At 37.9% G+C, this 24,716-nt stretch overlaps 2 long non-coding RNA genes across 2 annotated transcripts; both read left to right on the top strand.

Moving 5' to 3' along the window:
* The first annotated feature begins 2,091 nt into the window (after positions 1–2,091).
* LOC132818811 (uncharacterized) lies at positions 2,092–6,172 on the top strand. The gene is made up of 3 exons (XR_009645027.1): positions 2,092–2,159; positions 4,862–4,992; positions 6,124–6,172. It is a non-coding gene; the product is annotated as an uncharacterized LOC132818811 (long non-coding RNA).
* A 165-nt stretch (positions 6,173–6,337) lies between these two features.
* On the top strand, positions 6,338–7,902 carry LOC132818808 (uncharacterized). Its single transcript, XR_009645026.1, has 3 exons — positions 6,338–6,397; positions 7,728–7,752; positions 7,829–7,902. It is a non-coding gene; the product is annotated as an uncharacterized LOC132818808 (long non-coding RNA).
* The last annotated feature ends 16,814 nt before the right edge of the window (positions 7,903–24,716 follow it).

Raw genomic sequence — 24,716 nt, 5'->3', positions numbered from 1 at the left:
TCCTTGGTTAAACCCAAATCTAATTTCTTACCTAATTTTAAAAATATGGCCTTTTTCTTTCCTTCTGAACTTTATGGGCAAATTTGAGAATTATCTTCAAATCCCAACACCGGCATCTCCAAATCATCTACATTTTATTTAAAGATCTAGGACACTAACCTGCAAGTGTTTAAATCTGCTGAGATTTTTCATACCCCTAAACCTATTCAAATCTGTCTAAACCAGTTCACATCCCGACAATGAGCTTCCAAACTGTTATGACATGGGGTAGAACCTCCTGCTTAATTTAAATCAGCAACACTAGTCCAATAAAACCCCCGATGAAGATTTACCAACAATTCAAGTTTTCAAAACCAGCTAGATGTCAAATCTTCTCTTCCTTGGTCTTCTTTTCATCTTAAGGATTTCTGTTTCACAGGTCACTGAATGATAAAGGTATCTTTAAGAGAGCTATTCTCTGAGCAGTCTGCAGATGCCGATGGTTTGGCAGTTCTCCTCCAAACTGTTCAATTTCCCCCTGTCTTAACCACCCCCGCCCCGAGCATTGGATTGTTTTATTGGCTTTTCAGATTGTCAATATACTAAATTCAAACTTGATAAGAGTTTGATATTTTTGGAGGTATAATTTAAACTGATTGGTCTAATTCAGTTAACGTTTTGGGTCCAGTCTGAGGAAGGGTCACCGGACCCAAAATGATAACTCTGATTTCTCTTCACAGCTGCTGCCAGACCTGCTGAGTTTTTCCAGCAATTTCTACTTTTGTTTTTGATTTACAGCATCCGCAGTTCTTTCAATTTTTGTAACCTGGAGAGGATCAGCTGCCATTATGAAATCATAGTTGAGGAGTTGTTAGGAATGTTGTTTTCAGCATTGATGGATTGCACTGTAATATTTAGGAAGAGAACCATCATTCTATGACCAAAGAAAATTTTGTCCATTTGACATTCATATTTTCGTGGCCCTGGCGACTTTCGAAAACGTCGCTTGTCGTCACGGTCAGTATGATATTGGACACCTTGGCCTGTCTCTTCACACCATTTATCTTTTATCTGTGGGATTTGTTTTTAAACAACAACCTTGAGCTGTTGAAATTCTGCCTTATTGAGTTGCCACCTTGAATTATTCTGCCAGGCAACAAAAGCTGCAATAGCTCTGCATCCTTTTTTTTAAAAACCAGTTCTGATGATAAGAATGCTTAATGATCTGGGCATAGAAGTCCTGTATCACTGACTGTATTTGATTTGCCGTGAACAAATCCATGCTGGTTTTCCTTAATTAACTCACATGTCCTCAGGTGAATATTAATGCGGTCCTGTATTACCATTTCTGAAAACTTCACTACCACCAAAGTTAAACTAATTGCCCTGCAGTTCATAGACTTATCCACTGCCCTCTCCATTTTGTCCTTGTTGAAGATACGTAAAATATACATTTTAAGTATCAGCCAAGTCTCCTGCCTCTCAATCAGCCCAGTCTGCTTACCATTTGTTAACCATTAATTACCTATATTACAGATAGAAATTATATCCCTTTCCCGATATATATTTTTATATATATATATTTCACTTTGCTCTTTAGAATTAGAAGTGTTAACAATTTTCAGCATATCTATTCACATAGGCTGAAGACTCCATGTTTCATGAAGTTAAACAACAGAGAATGAGTGGGAATTCAAGGTTTAAGAATTAACTGCCTCCATTTGGTCCAACTAAATCAAAAGGTGTAGTTATGTGATAGGTGTGACATTGTTTGGTGTGAATAAAACCCATCACATTTCTTTATCAGATATCCTTTGGTTAGCAATGCCATTACGTAGAGATGTATTAATGTAGAATGGCAGAGCATTTAAAGTTCAGTATCATGCAATTTGGCTATGCCAGAATTGATTCTCTGCATAGGATTCCTTCCTATCTATTCAATTCATCCCATCCAATCAACATATTGGTCTATTAATTTCTGTCTCATGTACTTATCATCAAGGTATTAGAAATGGGAAAAATATCCGATGCATAAAATTTTAAAAAATATTTGGGACTTTTACAATAATAACTCATGATTTGTGATTGCAGGTTTGATTTTCAGAATGGCAGTGATGCTGGCAACTATACTTGTGTCTTTGATACAAACCCAAAATCGGAAGGCAGGTTTGAAGTACAAAGTGAGTTTAATGCCTATGGTATAAATAAAGTAGAATTATAGAATTTTACAGCCCAGAGCGAGGTCCTGTGGCCCATCATATACAAGACAGTCATCTGGTACCTATTTTTGGTATCTGGTATCTATTTTTCCAGCTCTTGACCTGTAACCTTATAAGCTATGACATTTCAAATGTTCGTCTAAATCCCTCTTAAATGTTGTGCTGATGTCTACTACCCTTTCAGATAGTGACTTCCAAATACTCGCCACCATCTGGGTGAAGCAAGTTCTTCCTGAAATCCCATTTCAACTTTGTACCCATTACCTTTAGTCTACACTCTTTGTTAAAGTGCCCTCTACTAAAGGGAAGGTTATTTCCTATTCACCTGGTGTATACCCCTCATAATTTTGTATACCTTAATCAAGTCCCTGTCAGTCTCCTCTGCCCCAAAGAAACAAATCCCTGCCTATCCAGTCTCTCTTCATAGCTGAACCTTTCCAGCCTAGGCCAACATCTTGGTGAACCTCCAAACAAATGTTTCTTATAATCTGATAACCAGAACTGAACACAGTACTCCAGCTCTGGTCTAACTAATGTTTGATTCAGTTCCACTATAACCTCCCTGTCCTTATATTCAATGCCTTGACTAATACATATCCATCTGTTTTCCTAATCACCTTATCTACATTTCCTTTTACCTTCAAGGATCTATGGACATGCACATCAAGGTCTCTCAGATCTCTTAGACTTTCTAGAGCCCTAACAATTATTATGTATATCCTTGCCTTGATAATCCTGCCAAAAATCATCACCTCACACCTTTTGCTGCTGTTCTGCCCATCTCCCCAGCCTGTTCTTAGAGTCCTTTAGTCTAAGACTTTTGTTGAAGCTATTTACCACACCACCAATTTTTATGTCATCTATGAAATTAATGAATAAACCTTCTACACTACTGCAATCATTTATGTTCACTACAGTCAGCAAAGGATCCAGCACCAAACCCTGCAGTATGTCACTGGCCACAGATATCTTGTCACCAAAACAACCTTTAACCATTGCCCTCAGGCTCCTGTCACTAAGCTAATTTTGGGTCCAATTTATCAAATCATCGGGGAACTTATAGACTCTAAACTTCTTTACCAGTGTCCCATGTAACATCTTGTGTAAAGTGTTACTGAAGTCCACATAGATTACATCCACCATATTATCCTCATCTACACATCTAGCTACCTCCTTCTAAAAACTCAGTCAGACTTGTCAGACATGATCTTCTCTTGACAAAGCCATGCTTACTATCCTTCATTAATGCTTGCCTCTCCAAGTGGACATTAATTCTGTCCCTCATTTTTTTTCCAAACATCTCCCTTTTACTGACATTAAATACATTATAGTTGGCCTATATTTTGCCTGTAGATCCATGGCTTAACATTACCACCTTTTGTGAATAATGGTAATATCTTAGCTATAGCTGCAAATGATATGCTGGTCAAAGCACAGCAGGCTAGGCAGCATCTCAGGAATAGAGAATTCGACATTTCGAGCATAAGCCCTTCCTGATGAAGGGCTTATGCTCGAAACGTCGAATTCTCTATTCCTGAGATGCTGCCTGGCCTGCTGTGCTTTGACCAGCAACACATTTGCAGCTGTGATCTCCAGCATCTGCAGACCTCATTTTTTACTCGAATATCTTAGCTATAGTCTAGCATGTATTCATTGGCAAGATGGGATTTGAAAATTAGTTATGACATCTTCAGTCTCCTTCCATTTCTTCCAAGCAATCTGACATACACCTCACCTGTTCCTGGGGATTTATCGAATTTTACACAATATATCCTTCTGTTTACTATCTGGAATTTCATAATAGATTTGCTGTCAAAGGAAAAAGAATTTTCAGGATTACAAATAACTAGTGTGTTAGGAACAGCTTTTCAGGCATTCTGAAGAGAACAGAAATGGCAAGAATTAATGCAGCTAGGCTTGTAAAGATTACAGCTGAAAATGTGTTGCTGGAAAAGCACAGCAGGTCAGGCAGCATCCAAGGAACAGGAAATTCGACGTTTCGGGCATAAGCCGTTCTTCAGGAATTTCCTGTTCCTTGGATGCTGCCTGACCTGCTGCGCATTTTCAGCTCTGATCTCCAGCATCTGCAGACCTCACTTTCTCCTTGTAAAGATTACATTCAATTCTTGTGTATTCCTCAGATCTAAATATCTATTTTAACAAACAAAGCAAGATTAAAAAAATACCAATCACATTTGATATGGCTAATGTATTGGCCTACTCAACTCTCACTTCTGCTTTAGCTTAAATGTGAAGCAACAAGTACATAGAAGTCAAAGAAAACATCTCCAAGACTTGGTGTGAACTAGGCAATAGTCTTTCTGAGTTCTTTACATAGGTGCTAATGGTAATGTCAAAATAAAATTTCTGCAAGATTGATTTTTCACATCGTTTTTCAACAGGACACACTCAAAAAATGATATTGATTTATTTCTCTAGCCAGTTATCCTGCACATCACTGCATTGTCAATGAAGGTATGACCTCAAGGCAATGGTTCAGTTAAAGATGTTTGCATTTATTAGGCATATCAAATCCGAAACACCTGCAAGAACAAGTAATTGTATATAGGGGGTCCGTAATTGTATATACAGAGTCTCTAATTGCATAAACAGAGTCCAAAACCTGGAGTAATTTACATTCAGTTTTGTCTGTTTTTCCACAGTTCCTCCGATTTGGACCAAAAATATAAATGAAATACGTTCTGATGGTGATCATATTAACTTAACCTGCAAAAGTGACCGATATACCCCTCTTTACTGGATTTGGTCAAAGGAAGTCAAAGGCAGAAAGGTGGTAAGTAGTACCTGACTTTTATTACAAATAGACTAGCTATTGTTGCTAGTATAAAACATGATTATTGTGCAACGTACACCCATTGTGTCTGGTTCAATTCTACAAAACAGGAGACAGCCATTTCTCAGAGCAATGCCTTGACAATTAGTCAACCTGCATAGTTTAAAATTTAAACAAGTATTTGGTGAAATACTTAAGTAACAATACTTCATGCAATATTTTCTTGGTAGGTTCCATGATCCATTTGGAATTTACTTTTTTTTAACCCGTTGTGGAGATCAAGTGTTTGTTGCCCAGTTCCAATTGCTATTGAACTGAGATGCTCAGCCATTTCAGAGAGGAATTAAGAGTGAACCACATTTCTGTGCATCATGAGCCATATTAGGGAACCATACAGTATTTTTACAACAATTGCCATGTTCACCATTGCTGAGACTAGTTTTGTATTCCAGATTGTCAATTGCTTTGAAATCCTGCCAGCTGCCAGAGTGACATTTGAACCCATGTCTCACGCAATGTCCACATTACATCGGAAAAACACACCAATATTTTAAGGCTTTTAAACTGCTGATGTGCAGAATTAGATTTTTGATTCATTTATTTGTATTGAATAAGGTTGATAATATTGATATGGAGGCTGTTTTTAGAAAGTCAGCTTGTAGGTGTAGAACCATTGACCCAAGTTTTATTATTAGGTAGACTCATTTGTGGGAAATGGGGTTGATTTCTTATTCTGCAAAGTTTTATTACATCTCAAAATATCATTGTTTGATAGTTTATTCCCATTCAAATCAAATTTTTAATCTACTGATTAGCAATGAAATAAAAAAAATCAAAAATATTTTGAAATCTGCATTTATAAGTTGCATAGATTGGAAACACTTGATCCCCGAATCTTGTACTAAAAAAACAGTTCAAAGTTATTCAGCCCTTCAAGCCTGTCTGACCACTTGATTAGATTTTGGTTGATGTGCACTTGAACTCCTTTTGTTACTTTTATTTCATATCCTTCATAACCTTTCCAAATAAATGTAAAATTTGCATTTTTGTGCCATAGAAGCATATCTTCACTTAAATCCTACCCAATGTGAAAGTACTGCAGCAATTCTCTGTTTCTTTCTATTTATCTAGACCCTGAATAATGAAACAGGAGACCAATATTACATCCATAGCCTTGGCAACAAATCATCACTTTTAATAAAAAGCCTGATAATGGATAACACCACTTATTACCATTGTGATGCTGTCTATGAAGTGGGGTTCAGTGGTCTGCGGATTCATCTGAAGGTTAACAGCCTGGTTGCTGCTGTCATCCCATTTGTTTGCATTGTTGCTGAGGTGCTAGTTTTAGTTATCTTCATCCTTGTATGTGAGAGAAAGATGAAACAGAAGGAAACTCTTGCTGGTAAGAGTTTTTCTTGCATTTTAACATTTACTTAAAACTGAAACAAAATGAATTTTATGCACACGACAACTAAAATCTGTATTCCACCTGTTTGCTCAGCACGACTTTTGCACTTTTAGGAAAACAGAATGTATTGAAAATGTCCTTTTGGCTGAGCAAAAATTATGCTTTTAGCAACTATTCTGCAAGAAATGAAGCAGTACCGCTTAACTGAGTAATTGTACTGACTGGTACTGGTAAGGAAAGATATCATTTCCCAGGATGGGGGGGAGTCTAAAACTAGAGGATATAGATTTAAGGTGAATGGGGAAAGACAAATGCTCTGTTTCCATGCTGTATGACTCTATGAGATAGATAGATTCTTGATCTGAAGCAGAATCAAGGGTGTGGGGAAAAGCAGGAAAATGGGTGTGAAGAATGTCTGATCATCCATGATTCCATTAAATGGTGGATCAGGCTTTAAGAGCCACACAGCCTACTCCTAGGGGAGCAACTTTTTCATGCAGAGGGTGGTGCATGTGTGGAATGAGCTGCCAGAGGAAGTGGTGGAGGCTGGTACAACTGCAACATTTAAAAGGCATCTGGATGGGAATTTGAATAAGAACGTTTTAGAGGGATATGGGCGAAATGGGTCTACATTTATTTAGGATATCTGGTTGGCATGGACAAGTTAGACCGTAAGGTCTGTTTCCATTCTGTATATTTCTATGACTCTAAGACTCTGTGATTGGTGCACATGTACCTCTAAGTCTGTTTGTTCCCGCACCTACTTTAGAGTTGTGCTCTTTGTTCTTTATTGACTTCCTTTGTTATTCCTATGAAAGTACAGCACTTCCTACTTAACTGCATGGAATTTTGCAAGTCACAAATCTGCCTGATCCACCTGCCTGGTTACATGCTCTTGATGTCTATCACTATCCTCATGAGAGTTCAAAAGTTTCCAAGTTTTGTATCTGTAAAGTTTTGAAATTTGAGTGCCCTATACACTCATTGGTGAAATCTTGAGCTGGCAAAGGCACAGATTAGAATTTCAGCATCAGGTTGATTAAGATAAAAACAAAGATAGGAGAAATGATCTCCATATCTGACCTTTAAAAAAGAACAATTTTCAAGACATCTTTTCCTCTGACCCACACTTTCATTCTATATCCATGCTTTGAGGTGTTTGAAATAGTGAATACAATAATCATTGCTATAACCTTCATCAATTAATGTAGTTTTGTTCTGTATTGTTTTATTGGGTTATTATTGAAAGATAGTTGCTTCATGTAACTTGATTTTCCTGGTTTCTTTTCCATGTAAATATTCTGACAAATGACTGTGGCCACAGAAGGAGAAAAAATTCCAGAGAAACTGTAAGTACTTTCCTTTGGTTGTAATTCATTTTTGAAATATATACTTTTCTAATGTAATTAAAGAATATTTCTGTAGGACCATAGACGAGTTGCCCGATGTCACTGAAAATGGAGCTCGGCTCAGAAAGGTTGAATCTACTTCAGTGCAAGTGAGTGAATAACTAATTTTAATTTCACGGTTCATAAGTTCTGTGAGTATTCTGTACCTCCTGCCAAATGTACTATGGGAAACTGAGACGGTCACCTAGAATCTCTGGATGCTGCCTGACCTGTTGTGCTTTTCCAGCACCACTCTAACCTTGACTCTAATCTCCAGCATCTGCAGTACCCACTTCTGCATAGCTGTACAGTGCTCATGACTCAAGCTAAATCAAAGTGGGCTGACCCTCTTTAATTTGATTCTGACCCTTGGCACCCTTTCCGTGTGCCCAGTCCCAGAAACCACTCCACTCCCTCCTCATAAAGTATTTACCTGAGACCCTGGCTCACAGGCTTCGTGGTGGCACCGAGTGCTGAGAGCTGCATTCTGCTAATTGGGCAAGGTAGCAACTCTCCATGGGTGGGATTTCTGCTTGTGGAGACCCCATTTCGTAGGAAATCCCACTGTTGCACTTTAATTGGAAGAAGGGAAAACTCAGGTGACTTGCCATATTTGAGCAAGTAAGCAAGAATTGAATGATGACAGGCGATTCCACCCATGATCTTCAAGTAGCTAATGAAGCAAAAAAGTATCACAAGAATAGTGCCACAAGAATGGAGGATAGCAAATGTCATTCCCTTGTTCAAGAAGGGGAGTAGAGACAATTCTGGTAATTATGGACCAGTGAGCATTACTTCGGTTGTGGATAAACTGTTAGAAAAGATTATAAGAGATAGGAAATATAATCATTTAGAGAGGAATAATTTGATTAGGGATAGTCAACACGGTTTGGTGAAGGGAAAGTTGTGCCTTAGAAACCTTATTGAGTTCTTTGAGAAAGTGACCAAACAGCTGGATGAGGGTAAAGTGGTTTATGGTGGTATATATGGAGTTCAGTAAAGCATTTGATAAGGTTCCTCACAGTAGGCTATTGCAGAAGATATAGACGGTTGGGATTGAGGGTGATTTAGCGGTTTAGATCAGAAATTGGCTGGCTGAAAGAAGGCAGAAGGTGGTGGTTAATGGGAAATGTTCATTCTGGAGTTCAGTTATTAGTGTACCGCAAGGATCTCTTTTGGGGCCACTGTTGTTTGTCAGCTTTATAAATGACCTGGATGAGGGTATAGGAGGATGGGTTAGTAAATTTGTGGATGACACTAAGGCCAGTGGAGTTGTAGACAGTGCCGAAGGATGTTGCAGGTTACAGAGGGACATAGCTGAGCTTCAGAGCTGGGATGACAGGTGGCAAATGGAGTTCAATGCTGAAAAGTGTGAGGTGATTCACTTTGGAAAGGGTAACAGGAAGACAGAGTACTGGGCTAATGGTAAGATTCTTGGTACTGTGAATGGGCAGAGAGATCTCGGTGTCCATGTACGTAGACCCCTGAAAGATGTCACCTGGGTCGATAGGGCTGTTAAGAAGGTGTATGAAGTGTTAGCTTTTATTGGTAGGGGGATTGAGTTTCAGAGCCATGAGGTCATGCTGCAGCTGTACAAAACTCTGGTACGGCCTCACTTGGAGTATTGCATACAGCTCTGGTCACTGCATTATAAGAAGGATGTGGAAGCTTTGGAAAGGGTGCAGAGGAGATTTATCAGGATGTTGCCTCGTATAGAGGGAAGGTCGTATGAGGAAAGGCTGAGGGACTGGATGCTGTTTTCGTTAGAGAGAAGAAGATTAAGAAATGATTTAATAGAGCCGTAAAAGATGATCATTGGATTAGAGAGGGTGGACAGTGAGAGCCTTTTTCCTCAAATGGTGTTGACTAGCATGAGGGGACATAGCTTTAGGTTGAGGGGTGATAGATATAGGATAGATGTCAGAGGTAGGTTCTTCACTCAGAGATTAGTAAGGGCATGGAATGCCCTGCCTGCAACAGTGGTAGACTCACCAAATTTCAGAGGATTTAAATGGTCCTTGAATAATTATATGGATGATGATGAAATAGTGAAGATTAGATGGGCTTCAGATTGGTTTCAAAGTTGGTGCAACATCGAGGGCCGAAGGGCCTGTACTGTGCTGTATTGTTCTACGTTCTAATCTCTAAAATCGCTCCTCATAACTGAACCCTTGAACTCCAGGTGTCATTCTGGTAAACCTATGTTGTACTTCCTCCAAGACCAGTATTTCCTTCCTAAGCTGGATCTACTATCACTACTGCCACTTTCGATAAGAACCTCGGATGTAAGGAAATTATAGAGGTACAAGATACAAGTTAGCGAGGCTAGATCGGAAATATCCATGAATGATATGATGGTATACGGGCAATGACTAGTATTTAACACAAATCCTATAAGGTCTACAAATCCTATAAAGTCTACCAGCTCATGCATGCTACGAAGGCACAGGCACACTAAGGGAAAGTTGAATCAATCATGTTTAATGGAAGAGGATAAAGATTACATTAATCAAAGAAGTGACTGATGCAAATGCCAGAAATAGTGGTGATTCTGAGGATTAGGAGCAATTTCTGGCCCAGTAAGGCAGGAACAAGAATCTAATAAGAAAAGGGAAAATAGAACATGAATGAAATCTAGCAAGGAACATAAAAGTGATCCAAAAAGACTTATCAAAATCAACTTAAATCTGGATACTAACAGAGATGCGAAGAAAGAGTTGGTGGAAGCAGCCTAGAAAATAGACTAAAGGGAAGGTCAGTAGATGAGCAGTGGCAGACATTAAAGCAGATACTCAGCAACACTCAGGAAAACTTTGTTCAGGTCAAAAAGAATGACTCAATGAGAAGGATGAACCACCATATAGTTAAGAATGGAGAGTATTCAATTTAAAACTAAGATACACAAAATGGCAAAAACTATTGGTAGCCCAAGAGGATTGAATTTTTTTTAGATGCCAACAATGGATGATGAAAAAAGATATAACAGAGAAAAATTATTGTGGAAGTAAATTGACGAGAAATATTCACACAAACAGCAAGAGTTTCTGTGGGCATACAATAAAGAAGAAAGCAATGGAAGAATGCTTGGGACTCATGAAGGATGCAGTCGGGGAATTGATAAAATGTAAAATGTAGCAGATATTTTAAACTGATATTTTGCATAGATTTCCGCAGTGGAGGACACTATAAACATCCCAAAGATATCAGATAAACAAAATGCTAATGAGAAGCAAGTTCTTGTAACAGACTCCATTATAATGGTCAAAATATTTGACAAGCCAATGCACTGAAGACAGCCTGATTACCCGAGAAGGCCTCTTAGAAGCCTGAAACAGCTGATCCTACTTCCTCACAAGGCTCGCTAATATCTCACTATTCACCTGAAAAGGACGAAGAGGTGAGGGAGAATCCAAATGCTTCTTAACTCGCTCTTTAAGGCTTTGCTGCATTGAGCTAAGAGACAAGTTAATGGTATACAAGTCTGTGCACATCACTGGTATGCACTGTATTTAACTCTTCGGGGAGTTATCAGTCTGTGGATTCTGGAGATTTGAAAATAAAACAGGAAGTGCTAAAGTAACTCAGCAGGTCTGGCAGCAGGGGTTCTGAAGAAGCATCATTGGCCTCAAATTCAGTTCTTCTCTCTCTGTAGAGACTGTCAATCCATCTGAGCATTTCTAGCACTTTCTGATCTTATTCTTACTTGCAGTTAATCATAGAATCATAGATGTACAACATAGTAACAGACCCTACAGTCCATCTCGTCTATGCTGACCAGATATCCCAACCCAATCTAGTCCCATTTGCCAGCACTTAGCCCATATCCTTCCAAACCCTTTCTGTTCATATACCCATCCAGATGTCGTTTACATTGTACCAGCCTCCATCATTTCCACTGGCACATCATTCCACCACCCTCTGCCCCTTAGGTCCCTTTTAAATCTTTCCATCTCACCCTAAAGCTATGCCCTCTAGTTTTAGACTCCCCCACCCCAGGGAAAAGAGCTTGTCTATTTACAGTATGCAGGCCCTTCATGACTTTATAAACCTCTATAAGGACAACCCCCCCCACCCCCAGCTTCTGATGCCCCAGTGAAAACAGCCCCTGTCTATAGCTCAAACTTTCCAACCATGACATCATCCTTGTAAACATTTTCTGAACCCTTTCAAGTTTCATAATGTCCTTCCTACAGGACAGAGACCAGAATTGCACACAATATTTTGAAAGTGACCTAACCAATGTCCTGTACAGCTACAGCATGACCCCCCAACTCCTACAGTCAATGCTGTGACCAATAAAGGCAAGCATACCAAATACATTGTTCACTATCATATCTACCTGTGACTCTATTTTCAAGGAGCTATGCACCTGCACTCCAAAGTCTCTCTTACTGTTAGTGTTTGCTTTGGCACTGGTTCCTAGCCTTAAAAAGCTTATATTTAAGATATCGATGTTTGTCTATCATAGTCTGGTCACTTCTTATTGCACTCCACCTCTATGTTCCTCTTGTGTATTCCTCCCCTTCCTCACTACACAATTGGTAACCATGTTTTCAGGTCTTCGTGTTTAATCTCCTATGCAAAGCTCTTTTGCCTCTCCTTTAAGTTTCTCCTTAAAATCTGTTTCTTTGATTAGGTTATTGACTTTCTTGTCCTTATATCCTCTGTTTTGGCTCAGTCTGTTTTCCAAGTATACCTCTGGAAAGAGCGAGGGATGTTTTTCCTACATTAAAAATTTTCAATAAATTAAGTAGTTGATCTACAGGCAGCAAGTCTATAAGTTTTTGGTTTTGCATTATGATGTGCTCACTCGTTCTCTTTGATTATGTGAGCCTGTTGCCTATTGATAGTCACTGTGTGTTACTGGTTAAGCTGGGTGCAGATTCAAAGAAAAGTTGTAGAAAGCGTTGGAAGTCGGGAGCTTCAGCATGAGTACAGACATTTTGTGGCCAGTGATATATTTAAAATATTGGAAATAATTTCCCATTCACATAACACCTAGATTTTATCATATCTGCATTGCTCTGAGATATAAAACAAACACATATAGTGAATACAATATTCTGCATGTTTGCATGGTGTAGATCAAAAAATATCAGAGTGCTCATATATAAGTAATAACTCAAGAAGATATGAAATGGGAACTGCAGAAGGCCACTTGACTCTTAGAACCTGCTCTGTTATAACTTGCTAGTTGACTTATGATTCTCATGGATTTCCTGAGATCTGTTGATCCGTTGTAAATGAAGTTCTGTTTAATGTTTTCAGGTGGGGATAAATGAGCAGTAAACATGCTGTTAACATCAATGCCAGATAAATAGAAAGCTGGAAAATAGCAAATGAGCTTAGCATCCCAATATTCACCTACAGTAGTTGATAAACTCTACAGATGCTGGTATCCCATCACCAAGTCACTCCTTATTTGCACATGGAAAGTCCTTGACACTTCCTCGGAGTCAGCTCTCAAAGTGAACAGAACCTCTGACACTCCTGTTTATAAATGGCAGCCAGGGCTCCATGGTGGGACTGTTAATCTGGTCCAGTCAGAGAACTCATTCTGTGAGGTCCACCTGGCTGACCTTATACCAATCACTGCAGTAGCCATCTTATTTCATGTGGCAATTAAAATAGCTATTGTAACTACAAATGTAACTAATAGATGTGACTTAGACCTGCTGCATATGAGTGACTTTGTCATGGATGAGAAAAGATTTTTAAGTTAACAACTTAGTAATACGTGTGACTTTTTGTTTTTTTTTGCAGGAAATGCAGAACTAAGCAACAAACCTGTTGGAGCACCGTTACTTCGATATGCACCAATGTGGCACAACAGAAATTGAATTACTGTTGGATGAACTAAGCAATATCTGTATTAAATGCTTGTTCTTCATTTGTATTAGAATTAGAATTCCAGCTCAAGATTAATCCTCTTGTTACCCATCCGAGCAAGGTTCTTATTGAGTCTCTAATACAGCATTACGAGGCACTGTACCTTCTGTAACTATTAGGTTACTTTGTCCTTTAATAACATCTGTGCTATCACACCTTCTAATAACTAGTCAGTGATTGTAGCCTCCCATACCTAGTGATACTAGTAAGTTACTATAACATTTAATAACCACTCAGATCCTGTATCCTCTATTATTTTTTAAATACCATTCCCTCAAATGAGTATGAGGCCTCACACTGTCTAATAAATATTGGATGACCTGGGGTTGTATGTAGACATAAATTGTTGAGGGTGGCAGACTGGTCAAGCAAGTGGTTAATGAGCTATGCAGGATCCTGGGCGACGTTGCAAAAATAAAGTGAAAACTAATATTAGAGAGGGTGCAGAAACGGTATATGAGAATAGTTCCAGAAAAGAGGACATGCAACTATTTGGATAGATTTAAGAAGCTAAGATTGTTTTCCTTAAAGAAAAGTTGATTGAGAGATCATTTTGATGGTGGCGTTCAAAATCATCAAGGTTTTGGAAAGAACAGATAGGGAGAAGCTGTTCCCTTTGGCTAAGAATCATTGATTGAAAATGAATGACCAAAAAGCCAAAGGTGACCTGAGGAAAAAAAATATTTTGTGTGTGAAGTTAGGATCTGGAATGAATTGTGTGAGAGTGGTGGAGGCATATTCCATCATTTCAAGAGATAAATTATCTTGGGAAATAAAAATGACAGGATTAAAGAGAAAAACAGGGAGAATTGGTGAAACTAGCTAAGTTGCAGAGTACCAACATAGGCTGAATTATCTCCTTTTGGTCTATTAGTAGCCATTCCAATTGTCTGTATCACTAGGTAGCATACCCTCAACAACTATTATGCACCAGAATTACTAGACTATGCTATACTTTAACAATTCCTCGGTGTCGTAATGATTAATTACAACAGGGGTGCCTCACCTTCTATTAACACCAAGAGTATTGTCCAATCAAACAACAGTGTATTATTCCTACTTACAACCAAGAAGTATTGTAAACGCTAATACTATGTTATTGTAAAGTCCGGTCTTAGAATCTTTTTTTTATATATATTTTTCAAACAAACAGCATTGAACTTGCCTATGATAATGGTTCATCTATCAAATACTTTTAAAGTGGCAGTAACAAACCAAAGAATAAATATAGTCCTCCTGTGGGAGCAGAGTGGATCCTGAAGCTGCTTAAACTTTCTACAATTAGTAACAATTACTAAAAGGTTTGTGGTGTTCATTGTGTTATCAAATGAAGCATCACATTTCTTTCAAGAAAAAACACGCGTTTTACTTTTTTCTTGTTCCTACCCAAAATAGTAATCCTTCAATTGCAACAAAACTCAGTGCAATAAATTTAAGACTGAGCCAAATATTTCATCTTGCATAATCAGTGACAGTGGGGCCGATCTGAAAAGTAACTTATTTGAAGAGCAGATTGTGGATTTTAAGTGTTTTGTCAACATGATTGAACTCCTTTACTTTTTGAAGGGTTGTTGCTAACAGGAATAAACATTATAAATAAAACTATTGACTTCATGATAATGTACTTCATGATAATGATACTTTGATGCACCATTATTAGGTAGCAATCTTGGGATAAGCCCTTTTAATCTTTACTCATCCACTGGTGGTTTGTGAGTGGGGATAGGAGTTAGAAATTTGCCTTAACTGCAATTAAACTCTTATGACACGAAGAATGTGATTGCTAAGAAGTCAATTATACATATGCAAACAGCTAAGCTAAATGTTACAAAAAGGACTGCTTTGTGTGTATGTGTATTTTTAGGAAAATCTTAAAGACACAGGCTTTGAAATGCTGGTGATAGTGTTTCACTGATCTCTTGCTGTTCCACCTGACAGGGAAAAGACAACCATTTGCACCATTATTCTATGCATTTTGTTGGTCTACCACCTGAGTTCTGATCACAGATCAGTCCAATTTCACACGTTGCAGATTTTGTTTTTATGGGAATGATATGGTTTCTTCCTGTAACTATTTTTGACAATGCAATAAACCAACATTTAAGTAAACCAATTCTGATCTTTAATTCATTACATTCCGATGACCAAGTACATAATAAGCAAACAGAGAGATTTTTCATATTCTGAACAGCAGTTCTTTGCTTCCTGTTACAATGATATCAAGATGATTTGGACATAGCCTTAAGTAGCAAGAAGTCACATTAGGCTGATGATGCAATGAGCCAAATAGCGAGCTAAGCTTGTAGAGACCTTGATAAGAAGCAGGCCCAGAATGTTCTCAGACAAATTCTCACTCTGCTGCGAGAAATACAATGCAAACTGAGATCAGACACTAAAACAAATTTTGTACCACATTCTTAGCAAAGTTATTACATTGCAGAGACAGAAAGTCAACAGATATGGTGGTGCAACTGATAGACTTAGACTTGTATGTCTAGTCATGGATGGATCAATGGCACCAGTGGAAATAGGCAAAAGTTAATACAGCAAGGGACTCATTAATATGGAGAATCAAGGTTGTTTCCACTTTGTATGTAAGTGTAAAATAGATGACGTATGATCCATTTTGTAGCCAATAAGATCATTAGATATAAGATTAGAAGTGTGCTATTCAAACTATTTAATCTGCTTCATGATCCAGTGAGATCACGGCAGACTTGATAATCCTCAACTCTACTTTCCTGCATTATCCCCATATACCTATTCCTAGTAATCTATCTCTCTCAGCCTTGATCATACTTATTGATCCACCCTGGATAGCCCCCAACGGTGAAGACTTTCACAGATTAAGTACCTTCAGAGAAAAGAATCCTCAACAGCTCTTTCTGAAATAAGTGACCATTTACTCTAACATTATGCTCTCCCATCATTAGAAACAAACTCTTCACATCCATCCTATCAAGCCCCCTAATAATCTTATGTTTCAGTAAGATCACCTGTCATTCTTCCAAACTCCAATGATTTAAAGGCTGAATCTACTCAACCTCTGTTCAGAGAAAAAAAAACTCCATATCTAAGATTAACCAAGTGAAATTTGTCTGGTCTGCCTCAAATATCAATATATAATTTCCTTACATAATAGGGCCAAAGCTGTTACCAGTATTCCAGCTGTGGTCTGACCTGTACACAATCGCCCTATTTGTGTCCTCCATTTCCTTTGAAATAAAGGCCAAATTCCAGTTGTCTACCTTATCACCTGCTGAAGTTGGCATACTTTTTTTTGATTCATGACTAGGAACGCTAAATCCCTCTGTGCTGTAGCTTTATACAGCTTTTGGTTTTCAACTATCTCTCCTGGCTGGATAGCTGATTTGTGATGCAATATGGTGCCAACAGGAGAGGTCAATTTTTGCACCATCTGAGGTTACCATGAAGGCTTCTCCTTCTTAGCCTCTCTCCTCACCTGAGGCATGGGACCCCTCAGGTGAAACTGCCACCAATTATCTGTCTGCAATGGTAAGACCATGGCAACTTGACCATTAGTAAACAAACAATTGTATTTGTGTCCCTCACTTTTTGAATAAGAGATTTTTCCAGAATCTAAGGATTCTTGGAAAGTTGCTACCAGTGCATCCATTATCTTTACAGCTACTTCCTTTGAAATCCTAAGCAATATAGATGAAAAATAGGAAAGATGTGTAATAGGCGCCTGATCTGATGTTACCTATTTTTACATGATCACACAAAGTTAAATTTGCACCTAATGAGTTTAAATTAACATGTTTATATCAACTAAAAGAACTCATTTAGTCATGCTGCTGCTGTTGTTCATTTACATGCCAGTTATGATTTCCTGAATTCCCTTTGTGTTTTTCTTAGTCTGCAATTTGAGAAGCCTATTTTATTGTGAGGCTTTTGTCTGTTCAGTAAAAAGAGCTTAAAATACACTATAGATAATAGTTAGGGATATTTTTGTAAAACCTCCTACTGTTGTAATTTTTTTGTTATTCACAATGATAACCGAAAGACTCATCCATTACATGCTGTTGCAATCTGTTAGTTTTGTTGTAGAATAGTAAACTACCATTCAGAACAATTTACTTAAAGCTTTGGACTGAAAGGTAGGACTACTTGATAAACAAACACACGAAAACCAGCTCACATTTTTAATTGTACTGTTGTGACCGATTACATCAAGTCACATTTCTGCAGCTATTGTCAGAGATACATTGTTTATTGTTACATGTTACAACAATTACAGAAACCTTTTTGTCTCTATTTCATCCTCTGGAAATAGACCATTTTAACCTGTTTTATTTTCTGAAATTTTAACATGACTGACTTGTTTTGTATATTTAACACTAGTTGATATATTTTTTACTTCCATCACTTTCTTAAACAGCCTTTCTTTCCATTATGCATTTAGTTCCCTCTCTCCACCCTCCCTATGTCTGTACCAGTGAATGCCCCTTGTTCTTGGTAGATATCCATGTTCTATTGTCACGTTGTCATGTGAGTTGTTTACCTTTAGACTGCTACTATTTTGTTCTAGTGTTGAAAATAGTGTAAACCCAATGTATCAGTTTAAGTTGTTGCATACCAATGTAGAACAAGAATAATTGACGTAAAAGTCTCAAAATTTTATAACTGCAACTCTTTTTAAAGCTATGTTATAATCATAGCAAATACTATTACAGTACAAGTCATAACTGATTAACAAACCTGACTTGACAGCTCATATTTTGATTTGTTTTGGTTTTAACTAAGTGGGTTCTCACTGAAACATAAGCATGCAATGATAGAGAGATTTTCCTTTACTAATAAGATGCAAGTTTATAACAAAAGAATTCAAGATAAAATAGAATAAATTATCTACTTATAATACAAATTCAAAGATTTTCAAACACACTATAAGGCATACTGTCACTAATGCCCAAACTCCATATAAATTGAGAAGAATAAAAGAGCTTTGCATTGTGTTCAAAATGAGGAAGTGCTGGTGGTGGACTATGATGGACAAGATCAAACAATATCAGGTTATTGTCCAACAGGTTTATTTGGAAGCACTAGCGTTTTTGAGCAGTGCTCCTTTGTCAGGTAGCAAGTATCTTCAGACTAGCTACCTGATGAAGGAGCAGTGCTCCGACAGCTAGTGCCTCCAAGTAAACCTGTTGGACTATAACCTGGTGTTGTGTGATTGTTAACTTTGTACTCAAGAGACATTACTGAGGTGCTGTACCCAAACACCACTCATACAATTCTCACACGAGAGGCCCTGTAGACTTATGACTTCAATGTTTAAACTGGAATTGCAGATAGCATCTTTCTGAAGCTATTATATACCTCAGCTTTAAGTAACGTCTTCATGAATTTACTACAACACTTCTGGTCTAGGAGTGAAACTAACTCTTCACTCTAAGGCAACCTAGCTCAGTATATGTCATTCACTCCTCAGGAGCTCCGCTCAATGCAGCTGCCTATTCCAATGCTTCACATCACTTCCCCAAATTCAAACTAAAAAGGAACAAAAATAGAAATTGCTGAAAAAGCTCAGCAGATATGACAGCATCTGTGCACAGAAATCAGAGTTAACGTTCTGGTTTGAGAGACCCTTCGCTTGACCCAGAATGTTAACTCTGATTTCTCCTCACAGATACTACCAGACCTGCTGAGCTTTTCCAGCAGTTTCTATCTTTGTTTCTGATTTACAGCATCTGCAGTTCTTTCAGTTTTCAAATTGAAAAAGACTTCACACTTTAAACTATGTTGTTTCCCTAAGCTTAAAACAACCTCTCTGAATTTCTAGATTGGATCTTATTTATTTTGTTCAGTTGTGAAATCATACCAATGTACACAGGAACTCATTAATTCTAAAGCTAAGCCTCAAATATTGTTTTAAGATAATTGCCATGGTTACGACAACTCTTGTAAGAAATTATTAACTTCAGATACCTAGAAAACCCATCAATTACTAATTCAAAAACCAGAAACCTAAACTTAAAGTAATTAACATTAAAAAATATGAACATATCTCTAAACTCCACTGCTTATATTACAGCTAAATCTGATGGGTAAATTATATTGTTCTGATGAACTCAATGCATTAAGTTTTAAGTTTTGTAATTTTTGACCACAAGATGGCACCAAATTACTTTTTAAGATCTGGCTTCCATCAAGAGGTTAACAGGATGGATGACGATGCATTTTGTACAGTTTGTATTTGAAATTGTACGAATTGTCTCCAGCACATTTTTAGATCTAAAATCTCAATATTGAAATAGATGCATTTCAGGTATTCTTGAAGTGTGAGGCACTGGCCCCAAAAATTAGCTCTGATTGCAATATTTTAAACAAATGCAAAGAAGTGAGTGTATTCAGCTTCACAAACTAAGATTATGTATTTAATTTTCCTACAAGGGACAAATAATATATATAGCTAGAGTCTGAATTCCAAGCATGTACTGTTCCTCAAGAGTTGTGATTTCTGATTGAACTCTGACCATTGATTAGTGTTCATTAGAACCAAGAGTTGCTTTGTGTTTTACCCAATTTCATCACTACTTGCGTAGTTTCAATTCCCAAAGGTTAACTCTTTGTTTATAGCTGAGCTACAGATCCTCTAAAGGAAAACTATTCTGCTTCACTCTTGCCCAGTGTTACAAGGCTAATTATAAAGCAACCCAAACAAAGTCACGAGGCAAATTTTCAAGTTGATCCTTAGAGAGAAGATTATGTTGAATTATTCACAGTGGTGTCTTATGATCATGCCAGAACTCCCAAACCCCCTATATATCTTTTTAAACTGGAAATGGAAAGAGGAGCAACATGGTTTTAAGTTGTGCCCATCAAAGACACTGATGTCTTATAGACAGACAATTTGTTACCTCGAGTCAGAGGAGGACAGAGACATAGGAGACAGAGAGGACTGCAGATGCTGGAGAGTCGGAGTTGATAAAGTGTGATGCTGGAAAAGCACAGCCGTCAGGCAGCATCCGAGGAGCAGGAGAATTGACGTTTCAGGCAGGACCCTGCTTCAGGTCTCAGGATTTAAGTTTGGAAAAAGGGTCCTGCCCAAAATGTCGACTCTCTTGCTCCACAAGTGCTGCCTGACCTACTGTGCCTTTCCCAGCATCACTCTTTGCCAATTCCCACAGTCAAGAGACAGTGAGGACTGTAGATGCTGCAGATCAGAGTGTCCATTGGAAAAGCACAGCCGTTCGGGCAGCATTCATGGGGCTGGAGAATCGACGTTTTGAGTGTAAGCTCTTCATCAGGAATGCTCGAAACATCAATTTTCACACTCCTTGGATGCTGCCTGACCGGCTGCGCTTTTCCAGCACTACATCTTACCAATTCCTACAGTCAGTCTGCTAACAACTTTACCATGTTTGTTTACACAAATGAGGTGGTTTCAATTGTCTTGCATTTTCAGATGTTGAAATTCTAAAGGGTCTAAATGATTTATACTTTTATTGGAATGTAGTGTATGGAGGACTTTTTTTGACATAGTGTCATTAGTATAGTGAAAATCTTTGAATGAATCCCTTTGTAAAACTCTTTTTGTATATGCAGTTGTTACTATAGAATTTAGTGCTGGTGCAAAGTGGGTTAACTGGTCTGTTTGCAGCTGACACCCAATGAGCAGGAATGAGGATCCAGTCCCGGAATTGGCATTTCCCAACGCATACATGCAGAACCAAGAATATTCCCAATGCTTTCCACCTAGATTGTGGGTGAAAACCTGGCCAATGTGACACATAGTTATTTAGTGCACAGAAGGAGATAATTTAGCTCGTCAAAGCCAGGCTGGCTTCACACATACAAAACCAGTCAGTCCAACTCCCCAGTTCTCTGTCTGTTCAGGATTAGGCTTTGACCCCTGAGAAACAATTTGCAGGTGGCATAAACTGTGGGAGAATTGTGTAGTTTGAGAAAAATAGTAATAAACATCAAAAGAGCAAAGACTGTGGAGTGGCCTGATGAACGGCATGGGATTTTGTGAAATAAGTGGACTTTTACAACAATTAATTCCAGATTTTTTTGTTTATAGCTAACCAAATTCAAATTCCACCATTGGCCATGATTTGATTTCAACCCATGCATTCAGGTTATTAACCCCTACTTCATAGATTTAGTGATATTATCATTGTCGCACCAATGTTCCATGTTGCTATGAATTCACACTTCTGACATATTATACTCTGAAAACTTATTGGGCAGAGTCTAATGAATGGCATATGTTGAAAGATGGACCACACCATTTTGGCCCCATTGGCTTAACCTGAAATTTGTCACTTTTTTTGAAGGAAGAGATTTGAACTGAATGCCTGACCAAGTAATTGATCACTCCATGTCTGGCAGAAACCTTTCAAAAGAAAAAGCTATCACTAAGCTGAAAAGAGATGTCAAGCTGAAACATACTCTGAAACTGATGCACATTTCAAGAAACTAATTTGCTTTTATTTGCAAACCCACAAAGAGCAGAGCATGTCTGATGTCATGACTGGAAGTAACAATATTTCAACACAGCATTGTCATCATATGAACTTCTGGTGCTTCAGGTTCCTAAAGTGTGTTCAGAATTTCTGAAAGGTGGAGTTTCTGTCGTAGTTATCCAGCATGACCACATAGAAAGAAGTATAATTTCTGCAAAAGTAGCCATGGACAACTAAGGGAAGCACCCCCACAACCAGCCTCTATACAAACACTTTCCACTAGCCTTTTCCTGTGAGTTATTGATTAGCTTTGTGCTTGCTTTACTGAATACATCAAAGTCAAACAGACACTGTAAACATGCAACCTGCATTGGCGTTACTGTATGAAATTAAGTGGAAGTACTAGGAATGCACTAACACAATCTCACCATTTCAAAGAGAAAAATCAAATAATGTTTTGGATCAAATCCTTCAAAAGAACTGGGACATCACTTAGCAACATTTAGGCAATGTATATCCAGCATGCTCAGTTTCCCGGAGTTATAGATTATGCCTCTGTTGCATCAATTTGTTCAGAATAGGTACTTGTCTTAGGGTTTTCTCAGTTCATAAATTGGAAAACCGTTGGTGCAGTGATCAGTGTAATTTGTGCACATAGAATAGATGCAACCTACATGCAAGCATAGGAGCTGGGCTGCAACCGGTGACAACAGAAACTAATGAAAATCCTCAGTTCATCTGGCAGCATCTGTGGAGAAAGCAATGGGTGAACTCTGAAATCCAAAGATTCACAATTGCTTCAATAAAAAGCTTCCTTATCATCTCAGTACTAATTGATAGTATGACTTGATCTTGTGCTCCTTGTTCTAAATTCTAAACCTTCTGTTTCACTTGCTCCTCCTCCCTGATGTCAACAACATTTAAAACATGATTTTCCAGTCCCAAATAAGAGTATTTGGACTCACAACATTAACTCTGCTTTTTTCTGCACAGATGGTGTCAGACTTGCAAAATTTCTCCGTCATTTTCTGTTTTCATTTCTTCTGTCACCATTTCAGAATCTTAATTGTTTCGATTAGACCACATCTTACTCTTTCGATTTCCAGTGGATATAGGCCCACTTTTTCTGTAAGTAAAAAATGAGGTCTGCAGATGCTGGAGATCACAGCTGCAAATGTGTTGCTGGTCAAAGCACAGCAGGCCAGGCAGCATCTCAGGAATAGACATTTTCTGACTCACATCATAGGAAATTCCTTTCATCCTAGGGTGCAGTCCAGTTTTTAATGCTCCTGGGAAGCACCTTGGCATATTTTATAATAAAATCCAAGTTGTTGTTCTACACTGGCCATACCAGAAGAGGGCAACAGTCAAACATAGAATGAAAGCTGTGGATGAATTGCTGTAAAAAGTCTCACACTTGGTCAGAGTGGCTGTTAGCAGCAAGTGACTGCAATTTGTATTTTATTATCAATCTAGCATGACTCCTCCATACCAATTATTCATTGTTGGGTATTTATGCCTGATGAATCATGCCTCTCGCCACTCTGTGTGTTGTCAAGATACTAGCAATAGGATGTATTCCTGTTAGAAACTGTGGAGAGGAAATCTCTGTAAGCAAATTTCAGTTCTGTTAATAATGCAAAACTTTAGGAATCAGATTGAATTATTATAGCTAGTTTGTGAACTTGCACTGAAGTTAATCTAGATTCAATACTTGAATATTGTTAATATGAATGCATGTGGCATCTGCACAGATCAATGTTTATGCTGTTTTCAGTACAAATTAAAATTGTTGCTGTACCTTTTAACAATACCCACAGCATTTTGTAATGAGACAACTATTACACATTCATATTATATACAAAATGCCTGCAATAATTGCATACTTGGATCAGGTTAACCTACCTCTTAATGTCAATGAAATACAGAAATATTTTGACCTGATTTTCAAGTATTATTATCTTCACATTAATTGCACAGGACAATATTTTCAGCATGATACTGTCCTATAAATATTTTCTAACCACTCTATTCAGAAATATTATTGCACATCTCTAGAGCAGTTGGAAATTGAACCCAGGCCTGGCTTGGTTTAGAGGAAGGGATACTATGTTGCACCACGAGAGCTCTTCCAGTCACCGAACACATAAACACTCATCTGTTTGTCTCACCTGCTGTAAATCATATGCACAATTGTTTTGGATTCTCAATCCCTGAATAGCATTAGAAGTCAAGTATACATTAAGTTAAGGGATGTGTATGAGGCTCAGCACCAACATTTGCACACTTGTCCTTCTTATGTTTCCTTCTGAAGAAAATAGTAGCTGTTAATACAATATTACAATTACAATTGTAATTAAAATATTACAATTCTGGGTTCTAATTAAGAGTCACTGGACTTGAAACATCCCACATCCAAGTGCTGTCAGGCCTGTTGAGTTTTACCAACAATATCTGGTTTTTCTACAATTTTTTTAGGTTGTTTTTTACTGTCCTTACTCATGATTATTTTGATCTCAGATCACGTTCATGGCTACATCTACATCATATCACTTCATACATTTCATATGTAAGGAAATGTTACGTAAAATGTACAAAAAC

Source organism: Hemiscyllium ocellatum, chromosome 1 (assembly GCF_020745735.1).
Source record: "Hemiscyllium ocellatum isolate sHemOce1 chromosome 1, sHemOce1.pat.X.cur, whole genome shotgun sequence".
NCBI classification, from domain to species: domain Eukaryota; kingdom Metazoa; phylum Chordata; class Chondrichthyes; order Orectolobiformes; family Hemiscylliidae; genus Hemiscyllium; species Hemiscyllium ocellatum.
The sequence above is the reverse complement of the archived record's forward strand: the minus strand, read 5'-3'. Positions and strand labels throughout refer to the sequence as shown.